Source organism: Phaenicophaeus curvirostris, chromosome 23, assembly GCF_032191515.1.
Source record: "Phaenicophaeus curvirostris isolate KB17595 chromosome 23, BPBGC_Pcur_1.0, whole genome shotgun sequence".
NCBI lineage: Eukaryota > Metazoa > Chordata > Aves > Cuculiformes > Cuculidae > Phaenicophaeus > Phaenicophaeus curvirostris.
This window is the reverse complement of record NC_091414.1, coordinates 7,339,088-7,359,502: the sequence shown is the minus strand read 5'-3', so window position 1 is coordinate 7,359,502 and position 20,415 is coordinate 7,339,088.

The window sequence follows — 20,415 nt, the reverse complement described above, 5'->3', positions numbered from 1 at the left end:
GCTCATCCTGCCAGCCCTACAGCAAAGCTGAGCCATCCCATGCGCTGCCTGTGTCCCTTCCCACACCTCAGAGTGTGCAGGGGGAGGAAAGAGAGAGCAGCATCTCCCTACCCCCCACCCCCCAAAGACCCAGGGAATGGGGAGAGGTGGAAATCCAGCATCTCTCCTGCTGCCCTTGCTCTCCCACACCAGATCTGCTCTGCCTGCTGCCTGTGAGTCAGGGGTGTCCCTGTGGGGCATAGGTGCACATCTGGAGCTTCACAGGGATTTGTATTCTTTTACAGGCTCTGACAGGTAAAGCAGGAGGGTATCCAGCAGCTGAGGCTGCACCTCTGACCCTTCCCACCCCATCCCACCTCGACAGAGCCAGGGCTGGTTTCACCTCACTGCCATAGGCTGCAGGCTTGTCCTGGGATGATACTTTGACATATTTTACTATTCGATGAGATAGCTGGCACCTGAGAAGGTTAATTGGAGAGCTGCATGTGTGCTGCTTTCCACTACTTTGAAGACCGCAGTGGCCACGAATGCTCTCTCTGTTGCACCAGCAGCTTCCCCCCTGCCCCTGTATTTCATTAACTCAGCTCCTGAAAGCTCCTGGATGAGCTGGAGGGATCCAGCCTGCAGGTGCATCGCTACTTCATCCCTGGAGCTGAAGGTCAGGTTCTGGAAAAGGGACGGAGGTTCCATGAGTGCTGGGAGGATGAGAGCCAAGCTGGGGTGCAGCATCCCCCTCCCCGCCATGCCAGATGCATCCCCAGACACCGTTGGAGCACGCGGAAGAGGATGAGGACAGAAGGCTAGAGACAAATAAGGAGGAAAGCCTTGAGGAGCATGTGTCTGTCATAAGATATTCCCTTGCAGAAATCTTGGAAACCTTAGAAAGAGTTTTTGCTCAATGTTATTAATTAAGGCAAAAGAATCCCCATATGGAAAGAGAAACAGTCAAGTTATATTTTTGCTAAATACGCAGCACCATATGGTAACATACAGAAAATTGGCCACATAGGCAGCCTAGAATATATGTTACCATATGTTCATATGTACTTTATAATTTCTTTGTTTTTGAAAGAGGGCATTGTCTTGTGGGGCAAAAATGAGCAGCCCACCCCAGGGAGGAGGAGGAACATCACAAGCTGCTTTTGCTGAATTAAGCCCAAGGAATCAAAGCAACCACCTGGCCTGGGGGCTGCAGGCACAGGCAGGATGGATGAGACAGCACGAGGGCAATGGGACGTTCTTCCTGCTCGGCATCCTCTGCTGAGCCTTCTCAGATGGGATGTGGTGCCTGTAACCTGCGTGTGCAGGCTGGGAGACCTGGAGGAGAAGGAGGGAATAGCCACCCCACCCGCATGGAGTCCTGTGTCCAGCTCCAGAATCCCCAACATAAGAAGGAGATGGAACTTTTGGAACAGGTCCAGAGGAGGACATGAAGATGATCTGAGGACTAGAACACCTCTTTTATGAGGCCAGGCTGAGAGAGTTGAGGCTGTCCAGCCTTGAGAAGAGAAGGATCTAGGAAGACCTTAGAGCAGCTTCCAATACTGAAAGGGACTCCAAGAAAGCTAGGGAGGGACTTTTTACAGGGGTCTGGAGTGATAGGATGAGGGGGAGTGGCTTTAAATTGGAAGGGAGAAGATTTAGATTAGACATTAGGAAGAAATTCTTCATGATGAGGGTGGGGAGGCCCTGGCCCAGGTTGCCCAGAGCAGTGGTGGCTGCCCCATCCCTGGAGGGGTTCAAGGCCAGGTTGGATGGGGCTTGGAGCCCCTGATCCAGTGGGAGGTGTCCCTGCCCATGGCAGGGTGTGGAACTGGGTGGGCTTTGAGGTCCCTTCCAACGCAAACCATTCCATGATTCTATGATCCTGTTTGTGATGACCCCAGGAAACCTTAACTTCTCTGCAGCAAAAGCATGGGGAGAGGGGGAAGGATCTTCTGGGAACGCACCAGGGAACTCAGGAAAAATAGAAGAGCTTCTGTCCATAGCCTGCGAGTGCAGGACAGGTGCGTGTGTGGGGGTGTGCATGAAGGTTTGGTGGGACGTGCAAGGCACATTGTGGGAGCACAGGTTGTGCAAAGGCTTTTGCCCTGGGGAGGCTGCAGGAGGAGGGGTTCACGCTTCTCACAGGGTGTGGGTGAACCTGCACTCACACGTATGCAGCCCAGACTCTTTCACATCAGCTGTGTTGCACCTCACAGCCCCCTGAGGGGGTTTTGCTGAGCAGCCACAGTAGGACACAGCTCAAAATGAATCAAACTCCCACTGGAGCCCACTGGCACTGAGGTGCTGGTGACTGCGTGTGTGATAGACACAGAGGTGGCTTTGGGGCTGTGACAACATCTCACTGACCTTGGCCCCCAGAATAACTGGACAGAGGTCTTTTGAGCAGGGTATGCATGCACAGGTAAGTGAATGCACGGGGAGCTGCTGTTTACCCTCTTTGTAGTGGATGGTTATGGTTGGGCTTGATGTTCTCAAAGATCTTTTCCCAACAAGTGATTCTATGATCACCCTTGGGGAGGCTGTCACAGTGGATCAAAGCCCAAAATGTCCCTAGAGGCCAGGTCTTCAGAGACCACAGAGGGACCCACATGTGTCCCTGGGTATGCAAAGGTGTAGTGCTGCCTTCCAAAGCTCCTTCCAAGGGGCGGTGCAGCAGAGTGCTGGCACAGGGGTTTGCTCTGCAGCAGGGCCCCAGCATTTCGCCCTGCCCAATACAGCCCTGACCACTTCACTAACTGGTTTTTTTCATAGAATCATAGGGTCATGGAATTATTTGAGTTGGAAGGGACCTCAAAGCCCATCCAGTTCCACCCCTGCCATGAGCAGGGACACCTCCCACTGGATCAGGGGCTCCAAGCCCCATCCAACCTGGCCTTGAACGCCTCCAGGGATGGGGAAGCCACCACTGCTCTGGGCAACCTGTTCAAGTGTCTCCCCATTCCTCCTCCAGTCTAAATCTTCCCCTCTCCAATAGCCGTTTCCCCTAGACTTACAGCCATTCCCCTTGGTCACCTCCCTTCCCTCTCCCCCCAGCTTTTTCCTGCTCTGTTTTCCCCACCATCTACACTTAATCCTCATCGAAGGACAGGCTGGATTTCTGCCTTTCCAGGCTGCTGGGAGCTGCACAGATGTGACCTCTGCACCCAAGCACAACCCTGGTCCCCGCAGCTCCCGGCCAGCTCTGGAGATCCCGCGCCCTGCAGCTCCTCTTGAACCATAATTCAACCCCCGGCCCCAGGAGCAGGGTTTCAGGGCTTGCGGTGAGCTGATTAACAGCCAGTGAGTCTGCGGGCTCCTGGCCTTCCTGCCTGCCCTGTGCTGCCGCCGCTGTGGGGGGTTTGGTGCAGAGCTGCAAAGAGCCCTGCCTGGGCAGGACTGCTGAGCCCAGCATGGGCGATGCTCACTGCATCCTCATTCCAACCCTCCCAGCACCCTGGGATGGGACCCAAAAAATCGTACCTGGGGTCATCAGCACAGGAAGGACATGGAGCTGTTGGAGTGAGTCCAGAGGAGGCCATGGAGATGATCTGAAATTGTGTCAGCATCCCTGGAAGTCTCTGGGATGGATTAGGGCTATGAAGTTTATCCAAGAGCTGGAGCACCTCCCGTACAAGGACAGGCTGAGAGAGTTGGGGTTGTTCAGCCTGGAGAAGAGAAGGCACTGGGGAGACCTTAGAGCAGCTTCCAGTACTGAAAGGGGCTCCAGGAAAGCTGTGGAGGGGCTCTTGACCAGGGAGGGCAGGGACAGGATGAGGGAGAATGGTTTTCATCTGAAAGAGGGGAGATTGAGATGAGGTCTCAGGAAAAAATATTTTCCTGTGAGGGTGGGGAGGCCCTGGTGCAGGTTGCCCAGAGCAGGGGTGGCTGCCCCATCCCTGGAGGGGTTCAAGGCCAGGTTGGATGGGGCTTGGAGCCCCTGATCCAGTGGGAGTTGTGTCCATGGCAGGGAGTGGAACTGGATGGGCTTTGGGGTCCCTTCCAATCCAAACAATTCCATGATTCCGTGGTTCTCTGAAACTCTGGGGCCACAACCAGCTTGTCAAGGCAGAGCTCTCTGGTAGCAGACACCCTTGCTCCTGTCACCGCTGGATATTTGTTTCCAATTTGCTGCTCTGGAGCACAGCCCATGCCACTGTGCTACACCTGGCAGATGCTAAACTTGCTGTAAATGCAAATCTCATCTCCACCTTGAGCTCCAGCCCATCTTGATGGAGGTGGATCGGGTCTGCTTGTGTATGGAAAGAACTCAACTGTAAGTCTGTCCCTTGGCCCCAGAAAAGTAAGGCTGCAGTGAATCTGGCCCACTGAGGAAAAAGGACTGCTCCCATCTGAGTGTGACCTGAGGGGTGACACTCAGTGTCATGATTCCATCCAGCATTCTGGGGGTGGTGCCCTCAGCCCAGTGCGGCTTTCCTTTGGGCATGGGGCATGAGCAGTGATGGAGAGTCCCTCTGTACAGGAACACATCATGAACTATTTGGTCTCTGGCATCTGGTGCTGCAGGTCAGAAGATGATGAAGACATCATAGAATCATAGAATGGTTTGGGTTGGAAAGAACCTTAAAGATCATCCAGTTCCAACCCCCCTGCCATGGGCAGGGACACCTCTCACTGGATCAAAGAAGTGACTTCAACGCACTCCGGGAGTCTCCTGGATTTCCTACAGCTTGCCGTGCTATTTTTTCAGCATATGTCAGGGTGGTTGAAGTCCCTGAGTAGGATGAGATCTCGTGAGCGTGAAGCCTCCTGTAGCTGGATGAAGAAAACTTCATCAGTTGGCTCTCCTTTATTGAGTAGCCTGTAGTATACATGTAGTATAGACGTGGAAGGCCCGGAGGCTGAAAAGTGCTTCACAAATCTTGACAGGTATGACTTGTTGGTGAGCAGGTGATTGTGGGCTGAGTGTCTGGATCTGGTCTGCAACCTCCATCCTGCAGGAGATCCATGGAGTGTCTAGGGTGGATGTGAATTCCAACCTCAATGATGCATAGAATCATAGAATAGTTTCTGTTGATAAGAACCTTAAAGATCATGCAGTTTCAACCTCCCTGCCGTGGGCAAGAACACCTCCCACTGGATCAGGCTGCCCAAGGCCCATCCAACCTGGCCTTGAACACCTCCAGGGATGGGGCAGCCACAACCTCACTGGGCAACCTTTTCCAGTGCCTCATCACTCTCATAGTGAAGAAATTCCTCCTTGCGTCTAGTCTAAATCTGCCCCTCTCCAGTTTATACCCATTGCCCCTAGTCCTGTAAAGTTGCTATAAGGTTCCCTTGGAGCTTTCTCTTCTCCAGGCTGAACAACTCCGACTCTCTCAGCCTGTCCTCATACAGGAGGTGCTCCAGCCCTCTGATCATCTTTGTAGCTTCCTCTGGACCTGTTCCTACAGCTCCATATCCTTCTTATATTGAGAATTCTATGATAAGTACGCACAGGGGCTCCTACCCCTGCAACCTCTGGAGAAGTACTTTTACAGGATGAGATTTTCCTCACAGGATTCTCACAAGCCAGAGTACTTGGAGGGGAAAACCGGCATCCAGCAGAGCCCAGCACCGAGGGCTGGGATGTGGAGTCTGACCTGTGATGCTTAGACCATGTGTGCACTCCAAGGCATCCTCCAAATCTCCACCCTTTGGGTGGCTGGAGCGAGACATCTCCTGCCAGACCAGGGAGCCAGGATGGAGCCTTTGCAAGTGGGCCAGTTGGGTGTCTCCTTCCCCAGAGAGGAGAGACTAAGCAGGAGGGTGCAAAGCAGGGTGCAGGAGGTGTGAGGGCTGAGCAGAGGCCCTGTGCCCCCCTCGAACCCTCACCTCGGAGCGCAGGCAGGGGCAGGCAGACCTCCCTCTCTGCCAGGCAGCCTCTCCCGCACGTAGCGCAGCTGCGAGCCCTTTGTGCCGAGGTGTGGGTGGCTCCCACCACCCCCCAGCCCTCCCCACCGCCCGCGGCGAGTCCGGCTCCACACACGCAAAAGCAGGGCATTCTTCCAGCCCCACTTCTAAGCCCCCCCTCGGCTTTGGAGGAGCTTCATTAAAAGGAAACACAAACCAGAAGCAGAAGGAAGCACTTTTAAGTTGCTGGCAGCTTTGCCTGTCTATGAGTTATGAGGTCTTGCTTTATTCATGGGGCAGAAAAAAATGCTTATCTCCTCCGAGTCCATTATGTTTCATTTGGAGCCTGGGTGCAATTGGTGCTTTGGCAGAAATATCCCCCTGCCCTGCTCGCCCTCCCGAAACTTTATCTCCCTATTTCATTACTGGGAGTTGCGCTCGCCCTGGTTTATCAACGGTGATGGAGTGGATTGCTGACTTCTCTGCTGTCCTAGCAAAAATGAGGATGGAGACATTCTGCTCCAGGTTCCTGCTATTTTCAGAGACCTTGGCTGCATGATTTATTCATAAAAAAGCCATTATTTATGCCAAAGAAAGAAGACAGAATGGGTTAGCTTTTTAAGTGCTTATAATGCATTATATGGTACCTTAGCCTGCCAGACATCATTTATAATTGTAGAATCCCTTAACCTCCTTTTTCTCTTTTTCCTACCCTTCACATCAGTGCGGAGGGTGATAGCAAACTCAGTAATTAGCAGAAGTTGACAGATGTGGCAAGGAGAGGTAAGGTGAAATATCATCGAAGAAGACATTTCTCCAGCACCTAAGTAAAGCAAGACCCTCCCTCCTCCCAGCCTTGATCTCCCAGCACAGGCAGCACAGGGAATTGAATGCCGCCAGGAAGGTATTAGCTCACAGGCTCTGATGCTGGTGTCCATCCAAGCCTCTGGCTCCCAGAGTCTCTTTTCCAATGGCCTGCAGGTATCCCAGCTGGTTCCCTTCTCAAAAAGCGTCCTGTGAAACCCACTGGAGATCAGCATCCTTGGGTTCTCCCCTGCTGCTGCTGTGAGCAACCCAGCAACGGGGTTCCCAGCCCTGAGGCACCCCATGAACTTGCTGTGTCCCAGATATTGTGTGGTCCTACCAACTGCTCACCCTCAGTGCAGTCCTGGAATTCAAACCCCAAGCCCCTTTTCCTTAGCCTTTTCACAATGAAACACGTAGCAGGGCAGTGTCAGTCAAAAAACCCTCATGACTTCTAAAATGTGACAGAATAAAAGAGCCAGGGGGCTGTGGGCTGGGGTTGGGCAGAGCTTGGAGCTGGTGCAGCCCTTCTCCAGGCAGGGGGTGGATGCTATGACATCTCGCATTGCTTTGGGGTGACACTGGAAAAACCTTTAGAGAAGGGGAGATATGCACACAGAGCTGGCCCATGGACAGTCACTCCTCATGGGTCTCGGCTCTCTTCTGTTAACACATTTGCAGTCATTTCATAGAATCATAGAATTACCAGGTTGGAAAAGACCCATTGGATCATCGAGTCCAAACATTTGGGCCACAAAGACTCATGAACAAGAGCTCTCAGGGTTTAATCCTGCAGCATGCTGGACCCTGTTGGATGGGTCCCTTCAAGCCAGAGTTCTTCACTATTTCTACCATCATCTTCAGCCACACAGTGAGAAATGGCAGGACCAGCTCAACCTTGTCTCCTTGTCTCACGTAGTTGTGTTCTCACATCACTGCCAAGGGTCCCATCGAGGCTGAAAGCAGTGGAAAAGTGGATTATAACCTGGGTCTTGGAGAAGACCACAGCATTCTCTATGCCTCCTTACTCTGCTCCAATGAGACCTCACCTGAAGCCTTACGTCAGTTCTAGAGTCCTCAGGACATGAATCTGTTGGAGCGGGTCCAGAGGAGGCCACAGAGATGATCCAAGGGATGGAGTGCATCCCGTGCAATGACAGACTGAGAGAGTTGGGGTTGTTCAGGCCGGAGAAGAGAAGGCTCTGGGGAGACCTTAGAGCAGCATCCAGTGCTGAAAGGGGCTCCAGGAAAGCTGGAGAGGGCCTCTTGATCAGGGAGTGCAGGGATGGGATGAGGGGGAAAGGTTTTGATCGCTGAGAGGAGAGATTGAGATGAGATCTTAGGAAGAAATGCTTTGCTGTGAGGTTTGGGAGGCCCTGGCCCAGATTGCCCACAGCAGGAGTGGCTGCCCCATCCCTGGAGGTGTTCAAGGCCAGTTTGGATGTGGCTTGGAGCCCCTGATCCAGTGGGAGGTGTCCGTGCTCATGGCAGGGATTGAAACTGGATGGGCTTTGAGGTCCCTTCAAGCCAAACCCATTCTCTGATTCGTTGATTCCCAGCATGACCCATGCTGGAGTGAGTGTAGAGATGTCTTAAAGAAGCAGCTTTAATTCACAGGTCCCAAACGTGCTGCGTGCTTGGGGCTGGTCTGAGTAGCGACCTTCTGCCTGGATCCAGTCTTTGCAAGGATGATAGCACGGGAGAGGGACATGCTCAGCAGTGTGGGCAGTGCCAGTGAGGGAAGGGGCTGTTTCTCCACGTTGTGGGGGTAGAGAGGGCTGCCTGGTGCATCCCTCGCAGGGTACAGTGTGGTGACCGAGGGGATGGAACTCCCCAGATTAGAGAGCTCCAAACTGGGGGTGGTTGTGCTGTGCATATTCCACCTGGCACGAGGCACCCACACTCTGAATACGAGACAAAAGGCAAGGAAAACAATTAGCTACTTGGAGGTGAGAGGCAGCTTTCCCCTCCAGCTTCTTGTCTGAGCTGGTTTCAAGTAGGAGAAAATCCCCATTAAAAGGCAGTGCCATTTCCAAGATCCTTGAGTTCAAAAGCAGAGACAGAAATCTCAGCTCTGATTTTGCTTTTTAAGCCTAAGATAAATAAAAATGTAAGAGACGGGAAATAATGTAATGTAATCATCAAGGAGAAGAAAAACCAAAGGCTCAACTCTCACACGCAGAGGCAAATATAAACACACACGTGGAACACATTTTAAAACCAATTAAAATCCCTTTGCAGAGAAAGCTCTTTCACCCACTCGCCGGGATGCAGGCTATCGGCTTCCTTGGCGCACTGGATATGAATAATTAAAAGCTAAACATATGTTAAAAAATGCAAACAGTACATGATCCTGGAAAGTTCCCCTTCTTATTATTATTTCCCCAAGAAAGCTGTGAAATGGTTCTCAAACCGATGAAAGACGCCAACCTTGGCATCTCGTGCGGTTCCCCGCTTTGGGGAAGAAGGAGTTAAATCCATTTGGCAGAGACTAACCCATTAGGCCTAATAATTATGAAATTATAGAGGTACTCAGGTGACTGTTAATTTCACACATACTGTTCAGCTCTGTGGCTAATGAGAGCCTGAAGAACTCAAGTGCCTCATCTTTCTTGTTGAATGGTGACCTGCAATTAATGAGCTTCTGCAAGAAAAGGCAGCATTTTGCACTTGGGGCTAATAAGATGGCTTTTGTGCCGCAGCATTGTGATACCAGGAGCTTTCGAATGAAGATTAAGAACTTTTCCCCTTATTTATTTATGAGCGCTCCGCAGTCCAAGGGACCACACATGCAGAGAGGAGGCCCTGGTGTGAGTCTTGGAAGAAACCGAAAAGCGCAGTTGCTCCGAGGAGATGGTAAAACTCCATCTCCTGCACTGAGTTTTCATATATAGAATCATACAGAGTCCCTAGGCTGGAAAAGACCTTTGAGATCATTGAGTTCAACTGGACCTGTCTACTACTAAACCAGATCCTTGAGCACCTCATCTGCCCATCTTTTAAATCCCTCTGGGGATGGGGACTCAGTCACCTCCCTGGGCAGCCTCTGCTACAGTTTGAGAACCCTTTCTGTGAAGAGTCAAGGACTGCAAAGTGCTATAGACCCACCACCCTCATGCCATCCCAGTAAACAAGAATAGTGTGTCCATGGAGAACCAGAATTCAACAGGAGAGGACAGAGCTTGCTGACAAAGATAAGACAGAAATAGAAGGGAAACAACTGCAGATCGGTCAGGCAGTCACCCGACATGGGGAGTGACAGGGCAGGTTTATTTCCAGGAAGAGAAATGGCCTGATACCCCACTTTGCCCCTATCGGTGCACACACACACACACACACTCACCCATCCCTGCAACAAAGCCCCTTGCAGCCAGGACTGACCAAGCACAACTCCTGCCTTCATGGTGATCTCCACTTCAGAACATGTGCCAAGAACCTGAAATCCTGGAATCATGGAAAGGTTTGGGTTGAAAAGGACCTCAAAGCCCATCCAGTTCCAACCTCTTCCATGGGCAGGGACACCTCCCACTGGATCAGGGGCTCCAAGCCCCATCCCACCTGGCCTGGAACACCTCCAGGGATGGGGCAGCCACCCCTGCTCTGGGCAACCTGGGACAGGGCCTCTCCACCCTCACAGCAAAATATTTCCTCCTAAGATCTCATCTCAATCTCCCCTTTTGCAGCTGAAAACTGTTCTGCCTCATCCTATCCCTGCCCTCCCTGATCAAGAGCCCCTCCCCAGCTTTCCTGGAGCCCCTTTCAGTACTGGAAGCTGCTTTAAGGTCTCCCTACAGCCTTCTCTTCTCCAGGCCAAACAATCTCAACTCAGCCCGTCCTTGTACGGGAGGTGCTCCAGCTCTTGGATAAACTTCATGGCCCTAATCCATCCCAGAGACTTCCAGGGATGCTGACACAATTTCTGCCAGTTCCCAGCCTTGCATCAGTGCTGGGATTATTGGATGGCTGTGCTAGGTGTGCGTGGATCCCCAGGACCACAGCCAGCCCCAGCCTGAACCCATTGGTCGGCTGCAGCTCTCCAAGCACACGTGTTTGTTAGAACCCAGCATCTCCTGACCTCCCTGTGTCAGTGTTTGCACAGTTATTCTTGGTGGCAGCATTATCATAATCATTATTAGTAACACCAGTTTTATCTCTAAATGCCTGCTTGCATTCACATTTGCTGCATAAACACACACAAGTGAGGAAATAAACCCCTACAAGCCAAAGCCAATGAGACTTCTCAGAGAGTTCACTCAATCTCCCATATTTCAGCAGCTCAGAAATGACTTTTTCTGTAGAACTGGTCATTCTCCTCTCCATCAAGTGCCATCTGAGTCTCAGGTGTTAGCAGGAAGAGGACAAGCTGGACATGGGTGTGCAGAGCAGCAAGCAGAGCAGTCCAGTGGTGCCTGGTGCTGGGTTGTGCTCCTGTAGTTCCCAATCCAACTCCAACCTGCTGGAAACTCCAGCTGATCTGCCAAGAGTTTTCCAGATAAAACTCTAACTCAGGAGATCACTGAACACCTTCCTCAGCAAGGACCTCTCTTGTTGGTCAAGTTCTGGTTCCCCATGGACACACTCCTCTTATTTGCTCAAGTGATGTGAGGATGGTGGGTCCAAAATGCTTCTCACTCTTTGACTGTGCAGAGAAGCCTGTGCAAGCTCTTGGCCTCAGGTAATGTTATCTGAGGGGAGTGCTCCTTGCTCTGACAGCATTGAAGATGCTGGTTGTTTTCTCTGTGTCTTCAGAGGGTCATTACTGCACCTCAGGGACCCTTCAAGATAGTCACCCCCTGCTTGATAACCCCATGGCATGGCTGATATAGGAGCAGAATAAAGAATGGAGAAGCTGCTGACCCTGCTCCAGCACATCCAACCTTCCTTCAAATCTAAATAATTGCTCTCTCATTTGCACCAGGCTGAGGGTACAAACAGGACACACAGGTCTCTGCCTGGTGGGATCTGTTAAGTATCTCCTCACAGTAACTGCTCTACCATTATTTCTACACTCTAATCTCCAAGTGCTTGGGATAAGGATAAGAATCTGCCCATGGCACATAAAGTCCCATTGAGTCCTGCGCTGGCCAGATCCATGGGGTGGCCAGGGACAACCGTCCAGAAGAACCTGCAGCCAAAGTAAGAACTTCTCTCTGCAGACAGCAGGTATGGGTCCTCCTTGTTCCTGAAGAAGCTCTTCCTCACTTAGTAATATTGCCCGTGTCCTGCTCTAGTTGGATCCTCTATACTCATCCTTGCCTGAGTGAGATAACAGGAACTCAGCTTCTCCAAAGCCACCCCACAAACCTCAGTTGCTCCAGCATTCTGCAAGAAGAGGGGCTTATTGGGGAGGTCAGGGATGTCCCCAGGGCCAAAACCCTGCTGCTGTGTCCAGCATGTACGTTTGAGTCCTCTGTGTCTGCTGAGTGAGGTGACCAGGCAGCAGCACTTTGCTGTCCGAGGGTTGTTGGTATCAGCAGATGTGAGATCAGAGATGCTCATCAGCTTCTGTTTCTCTCTTCTCTGTGAAACCCACCATGTCTGGGCCCAGTGGGGACACTTACGTGCAGGCAATGACAGGGCACAGACATGCTATCGTTACGACTACCTGGCCCCTGCGGCTCCCCTGTGGCCTCTGCCACTGTGAGCATCATCCTAGTCTACAGGCAACCAGCCACGTAACCACGGCTGTGCCACAATGGCCCAGGGCAGAGTTAAGGTCACCCCATGGCTTTGGATGATCTTCCTTTCCAGCAGCAGGTGGGTTTCCATCTGTCAATATCTCCTGAATTCCCACTGATTCCCTGTCCCCATGCTTCAGGCTCCAGCATCACCAAAGCTGAGGATCCCTACAAGCTTCCCTCCCATCGTAGAAACATTTGGTTGGAAAAGAACTTTGAGCTCATCAAGTCCAACCGTACCTGTCCACTACCAAACCAATCCTGAGCACCTCATCTGCCCATCTTTTAAACACCTCCAGGGATGGGGACTTCACCACTTCCCTGAGCGTGTTTCTTCCTGTCAGGCTGCAGCTCCTGGGGTGCTCATATAGGAGATAGATACCCACATTCCCTCATCTCACATCATTCCTTCTCCCTCTTGTGTGACAGCAGCACACATTTTCATGTCTCCATCCAAGGTGAAACATACCCAACCACTCATCAAATGCCGAGGTGCTGGTGCACACTCTCCTCGGGGGGCCATGCTCCCCTTCACCGCACCTTGGAAGCAAGATGCTCATCTGCGAAGCAGCAGCCTGGGGTGGCACAAACTCGTTTGCATCCCAGTCGGGGACCTCAGTGAGCTGACTTCCTCCAGCTGACAGAGAAAGAGAAGTGTCATGTCAGCCGGGCTGATGAGCCGGGAGGAGGACGTGCGTGCTGTCAGGAGCTGGCACACGGCTTTCCATGGGTGGCCTTCGGTTGTTTTGCCTTCTTATATTTAGAGTCAATCATGCGGCTGCGTGCCAGGCACCCTTCACCGGAACGAGGAGGAAGAGAGGCACTGAAATGTATCTGACAAGGTGGGTGATGGCTGCCCTCCCGCAGAGCCCTAATGGCCTCGGAGCAGACAGGGGAGGGAATGAGGAGCTGTGGAGGAGCTCTGCTTCCTTAGCCCTGTTGGGATGGAAGGGCTGTGGGGCAGCTGCCTCCTCCCAGCCCTGTGCAGCAGCCGCTGCTCTCCTCCCAGGACTGGCCAGCATCCCCTCATTCAGCCTGAGACAACCTCCATCAGCGCCTGTGCCTCTGCTGGGTTTGCAGCTGGCAGGGATGGATGCTCCCCAGCCTCTGAGTCTCTACCTCCTCCATGAAATCCATGTTCAAACGTTTTGCTCATTGGTGCAATGAGCAAACACACATTTAAGTTTCTAAACTGTCTTGTTTTCTCTGCAGAAGAGCTGAAAGCCCAGCACTTGTAACACTACAGTGGCATACGGGTGCACTCGTTTCTGCCTCATGCACCCACAGCTTACAAATGAAGGTGTTCAGGCGGAGAAAGATGCTGTTTAGGAGTGGCTGGAGGTCTGCATGGCAGCCCTGCTTTAAGCAGCAGTTGCTGCCTAAGTGTTTGCTCTCCGGCTGTTATGCAGGGGTGGATCTGGCCTCTCCATGTCAGGAAAAGACAAAGCCACCAGTGTCCAGGCTGAGGTACCCAGGAGTGCCAGTGGCAGGGCTGGCGGGTGCTTCTGAGTGCAGAGAGATCAGAGGTAGTCCCTAGAGTAGCTGCTTAAGTAGCCTCTCTCAATAGGAACAATAGAATCACAGATTCATTAAGGTTGCAAAAGACCTCTAAGCTCATCCAATCCAACCATCAGCCCAACACCCCTGTGCCTGCTGAACCATGCACATTAGGAAAAAAATTTTCACAGAAAGGGTCATTGGGCACTGGAACAGGCTGCCCAGGGAGGTGGTTGATTCACCTTCCCTGGAGGTGTTTAAGGCACGGGTGGACGAGGTGCTAAGGGGCATGGTTTAGTGTTTGATAGGAATGGTTGGACTCGATGATCCGGTGGGTCTCTTCCAACCTGGTTATTCTATGATTCTATGTCCCAGAGTTCCACGTCTACGTGATTTTTGACTCCACCACTGCCCTGGGGAGTGTCTGCCAGTGCTTTACCACTCTGTCAGTAACGAAATCTTTCCTAATGTCCAACCTAAACCTCCCCTGGTGCAACTTGAGACCTTTTCCTCTTGTTCTTGGGCTTGTTACTTGGAACAAGACACCAGTACCCACCTTGTTACAACCTCCCTTCAGAGAGTTGTAGACAGTGATGAGGTCTTCCCTCAGCCTCCTCTTCTCCAGGTTAAACAATCCCAGTTCCTTCAGCCTCACGCAGAACCCCTGGGTTCCCCAGCTCCGTTCCCCTTCTCCAGATGTGCTCCAGCAGCTCATTGTCCTTCTTGTACTGAGGGCCCTAAAACTGAACATGGTATTCAAGGCTGGATCAAGACCCCCTGGTCCATCAGCTTCCCACGGCATCGTCATCCCTTCATCCTTCTTTGGGCTGTGTCCATTTAGGTCAATGTTTGCCTGACACGTGGCTCCCAAAGCCGATGACTTCCCCAGCAGAGCCTGGGGCTGAGCTGGTGCCCCTCACTGGCTGTGATCCTGCATGCAAACCCCAAGAAATGCTTGGCCATGCTGTCCTGTTTCAGCTCACTTCTGGGTTTGCTTTGATGTGGCCCCTTCCCTGTCTCATTCCCAGGCTGCTAATGAAGAGAAAATCATACCAGAGCCAGGAGGACCCTTCCATCCCCCAGACAACTCAGGTGAAGAGCTTGTGCATCTCATGCAGAGCTTCTCGAACACATCATGCTGCCTGAAGTCTGATTTCTCTCCCATCTACGTTTACAGAACTTGCTTGGGAGAACATCTTGAGAAACCTTGTCAAAATCCTTGTGTATCTCTGGATAAGTGACACCTCCTGCTTCCCCCGCTGCTGGGCCTGCTGCTCCGCTGTATGAGGAAATGAGATTGTGTGACACTCTCTGCTCCTGACAAACTCAGGCTGGTTGTTACTCATTTCCTCGTTATCTATCACAGTCTTGCAACAGCTCGTGTGATTAATTGTTCCAGTGCTTTGCAGGGAATTGGAGTTAAGCTGACTGGTAGGGAAGTCCCAGCTCTCCTTGTTTGTGCTGAGTTTGCCCTTTCCTGACCCCAGGAACTCCTCATCACGGCTGGTTGCAGCCCCAGGATGACCTTGCCCTGGTTCTGCTCCCCTTCCTGACCCCCAAGTTGGCTTCTGCCCCTGTGTGAGCACGACAGCTTTCCCCATTGCCACCCATCCTGTCTGGACCGTGAAGGATGGAGACACCAGAAACAGCTTCACCCTGCTTCAGTCACCTCTGCTCTGTCAGTGGGACCTCGCTGCTGTCCCTCTGTGCTCAGAGCTGGGGAGATGCCCCTGCTGGGATGCCCTGAGGGCTTTGGTGCAGGATTCGAGTGGGCTGGCCACCTCCTTCCAGATCAGCATGATGATAGCAGCTTGCCCTGACTCCACAAAGGAGCTGGGGAACTAGAGGCTCTTCCCTGCTTTGCAATAAACTTACTGGGTATGCTTTGGTCTCCCTGTGCCTCAGTTTCCCCATCTGCATGAGGCAGGCCATGAACTGTCCTGAGGTAAAGGGGAATGAGAGTGGTGGTACCTTTAGCTGTGAAGTCCTTGTCCCACACAGAACTGCAAGAAGCACGTTTATGTGACCAAAGAAGTGAATACTGGTAAAGCATGGGTGAGACAGGGAGGTCCATGAGCTGCACAGAATGCGCATGGTGGAGGAGTCATCACCACAGAGCATAGGCAAGCCCATTGCTGGGACTGAAAGAAGAACTGAGATGAGCCCCACGTGCAGCTGGAGGGCAGGAGAAAGCTTTGGAGTGAGGCACGCGGTGCCCTGTCCACTCGGCTTATCAGTGGCCAGGCTGAGAAGTGTTTTGATTGCAGTATCTAAGTGCCTTCACGGGGATGAAATTCCAGGAGCTAAAGGGCTCTTTAATCTACCTGTGAAAGACAGACCATGTACCAGCAGCTGGAGGCAGGAGCTCCTCTGTTTAGAAAGAAGGCTTGCTGTTAATGGAGGCAGAGAGGGGATTGAGTGCCTAAGGGCTACTTGGAGTTCGGCTGGGCACCCCTGGCAGAGAAGCTTAGTGGAGTGTGGGACAGAGAGTGCAGAGGGGCTGGAGGGTGAAGGCTGGGTCTCCATGTGCAATCTGATCACTACAAGGCAGTGTAGCCACGTAACACAGCTGGGGAAACTGAGGCACGGAGGGACAGATGTCTGCAATGCATGTGGGTTTGAGAGGTCTGGGTGTACACTCATACATATCAGGTATCTCTGCATTCAGGTGTGTCCCTTAGCAGCATCATGCTGCTATCACCCAGTGCCATCTGAGACACCCTGGGGTAGCCCACCTGGCCACCATCTGTCATGCCAGAAGGGCACAGGTTTCCCATAGATCCTGTGTCACATCTTCCAGCCCTGTGGAGGTGTCTTAGGGCCCCCAGAGCTTCTTGGATTGCACCAGGCACCTCTGCCGAGGGGCTGAGTTGCACCCCTTGTTCAAAAACCACACTATTGGCAGCTTAATTACTCTGCATGGAAACTCCCAGCACGGCACAGGAGGGTTACACCACGTTCATCTCTCTCTCCCCAGGCACTTCATTAATAAAAGCCCAACACTAGCCCCCTCTGATCCAAAAGCCCCCCTGACAGCCTCCCTAGTGTCTCCGCAAAACTGGTGCGACGTGGTGCATGTGTTACAAGAGTGGCCACTCTGTTCAAGCACAGATCTTTAGGGGGGGGACATCTGATACTGAAGATTAGTTCAGCCATGTAATGAGGTGCTTAAGTACACAGGTAGCCTTGGACCCTGAGTTACTCAGGGGTCTGAGCCCTATAGGGTGCCCCTGGGTCAGGTACTGCTGTGAAAACGGGGCTGGTAGGCAGAAGGTCCAGATCCATTAGTTGTAGAATCATGGAATGGTTTGGGTTGGAAGGGATCTCAAAGCCCATCCAGTTCCACCCTTGCCATGGCCAGGGACACCTCCCACTGGATCAGGGGCTCCAAGCCCCATCCAGCCTGGCCTGAACACCTCCAGGGATGGGGCAGCCACCACTGCTCTGGGCAACGTGGGCCAGGCCCTCTTGACATCAAAGAAAAATATTTCTTCCTAAGATCCCACCTCAATCGCCCATCTTTCAGGTGAAAACCACTCTCCTCATCCTATCCCTGCACTCCCTGATCAGGAGCCCCTGCCTAGCTCTCCTGGAGTCCTTATCAGTACTGGCAGCTGCTCTAAGGTCTCCCCGGAGTCTTCTCGTCTCCAGACTGAACAATCCCAACTCTCCCAGCCTGTCCTGATATGGGAGATGCTCCAGCCCTGTCCTCCTCTGGACTCACTCCAACAGCTCCATGCCCTTGCTGTGCTCAGGACTCCAGAACTGGACACAAGACGGATGAGGAATCACAAGAGTGAGTTCTCCCTCTGTACTCGGCACTGGTGAGACCGCTCCTTGAATACTGTGTTCATTTCTGGGCCCCTCACCATAAGAAGGATGTTGAGGCTCTGGAACGAGTCCAGAGAAGAGCAACAAAGCTGGTGAGGGGGCTGGAGAACAGGCCTTATGAGGAACGGCTGAGAGAGCTGGGGGTGTTTAGCCTGGAGAAGAGGAGGCTGAGGGGAGACCTCATTGCTCTCTACAGCTACCTGAAAGGAGGTTGTAGAGAGGAGGGTGCTGGCCTCTTCTTCCAAGTGACAGGGGACAGGACGAGAGGGAATGGCCTCAAGCTCCGCCAGGGGAGGTTTAGGCTAGACGTTAGGAAAAAATTCTTTACAGAAAGGGTCATTGGGCACTGGAACAGGCTGCCCAGGGAGGGGGTTGAGTCACCTTCCCTGGAGGTGTTTAAGGCACGGGTGGATGAGGTGCTGAGGGATATGGTTTAGTGTTTGATGGGAACGGTTGGACTCAATGATCCGGTGGGTCTCTTCCAACCTGGTTATTCTGGTTATTCTGTGATTCTGTGATTCTGTGAAGAGCAGAGTAGAGGGTGCCTGAAGCATCCTTCTGTTAGAGGGGAAGGGCTTCCCCAGCCCTGATATCAGATGTCCTGCCAGAATCCTGGGCAGCTGAGTGGGAACCTGTTTTTCCTGATCAGCTTGACCAAGCTTGAGAAGGTCTCAAAGAGCTGTCGGTCTGTGTGAGGGCAGCCAGGCACCCCAAAACAGCTGCTTGTGCTGCTCAGCCAAGCGCCGTGTCCCCAAGGACTATGCAACCTGGCTGCTCTTGTCCTCTCCTGTGCAGGGAGGGGAAGGCAGAAGCCACTGCTTGCCCTTGTTAGAACTTCAGTTCAGCCACGGGTCTACCTCCTCCGTAGGAAACATGTTTCAAACAAAGTACTGGACTCTGCGGAGGGCACGAGGGAGGTCAGCCAGGCTGGCTGTGCTTCAGGGCTCTGTTCACTTTAGGGGACAGAGCAACGTGCCAGTCCCAGTTCATGCCACTGGAGATCCCAGATAATATGGAAGGGCTCACACGAGCCATGGGGCTGTGAGATCTGTTTGAGGAAGCTGAACGCTGGAAAGACTTTAACTTTCTCTATTAAGGGGAGATTTGTGAGCTTAGCAGCCGGAATGGAGCCAGGGTAGCAGCAGGAGCTGAACAAAGGGCTGTGCAGTGGAAAATGTGTGCTCACAGCTACCAAGTCACACCTGCTAACCGCTGCGAGAGGCCGCCGGCGGCACCAGCGGTGCCATTTCAATGAACTTTGCCCAAGCAGGTGTGCCATTTATCCGTTGTCTGGAGCCACCAAAATGCACGCACAGCATCTCTGCCTGGCAGCCTTCCCATGGAACCGGCTGCACCTCATCTGGCTGCAGAGGGGAGCTGGGAGATGCCCTCGGTGCAGAGACACCAGCCTGGGCAACGGTTGTTGTGCCCAGGAATGGGATCTGCTGGGGTGGCCGTGCCTGCCAGAGGAGCGAGCTCCATGGCATAGCCAGGGGAGAGAGCAGGTCCTGCTCCTGTGCTGTCGGGGAGCAGAAAAATGGGGATGAAGCTGTAAAAATCCAGGTATTCCCTTTCAGGGGCCTGGGGAGGCCGCAAGCATGCAGGAGGCTTTCTAAAACTGTGTCAGGGCTCTGCACATCTCACTAACCTCATCTCTGGCTGTAGAGCTGGGAAGCCACCTGTCAGCCCGCCTGGGAGGCTTGGGGACGCCGTTTCCTGGCAGGTCTCCATCTGCACAACCTATGGTGTTGACAAGCCCCACTGAGCATTGGGAGGGAAGCCAGTGTCTGGCCACCAACCATCTCTCTCCTCCTTGGCTCCAGCAGCGAAATGGGTTGCAAATTGCAGCGCTAAAAACCACTTGCTGCACGTGTGTGTCCTCCAGGGACACCCCATCACCTCATCACTGCAGTGTGGTCAGAGGGGTGCTGCATCTCGTGCCAAGCATGTGCCCATCACGTAGCAATGCCAAGGAGATGCCTGGTTTTGGCTGCCACCCTCCTGAGCTTCCTCTGGGAATCCTTGGCTCCTGCCCCAGGAAAATGCCCCTGTGACCAGGCTGGAAGACAACACTTCCAGGCATAACTGAACAGCCCCACCAGAGACCTCTCAACCTACACCTAAGAGGAGGTATGGCAGCCAGCTGGGAAAGGGACGAGATGTTTGCTGTCAGAACAGCATTGCAGCAAAGTCCTGATGTGATCCTGCACATCCTCTGGACGTGGCCCCTCGCTCAGGAGCCCAGCTGGGTGGCATCTCCTGCAGCCACCCAAAGCTAAACCCCCTTTAGACCCCATGGAGCAACATGGGATGGGAGATTTGCTCGGCCCAAAGCTGGGAATACAGCATGCAGCTGGCATGGTGACAGCCACAGTGGAGCTGGGACAGGGGAGAGCATCTTCCTTGGAAGTGAGGAGAGGGACTGCAGGAGCAGGGCCAAGGCAAATGAGTGTGGGTGCAAAGGAGCAGGCACAGGGGAGGATCTGGCTTGCAGTGACAACCATCTCTTCTGGCTTTTCCCAGGGGCCTGTGGTGGCTTTGACCTGCTGGCTGGAGCAGGGCTGATCAGCTGCAGAGGGGCCTGGACAGGATGGGTTGATGGACCAAGGCCAGTTGTATGAGGTTCAACGAGGCCAAGTGCCGGGTTTTCCACTTGGGTCACAACAATTCCGTGCAGCACTGCAGGCCTGGGTAAGAGCAGCTGGAAAGCTGCCTGGTGGAAAAGGACCGGGGATTCTGGTCAACAGCATCCAAACATGAGCCAGCAGTG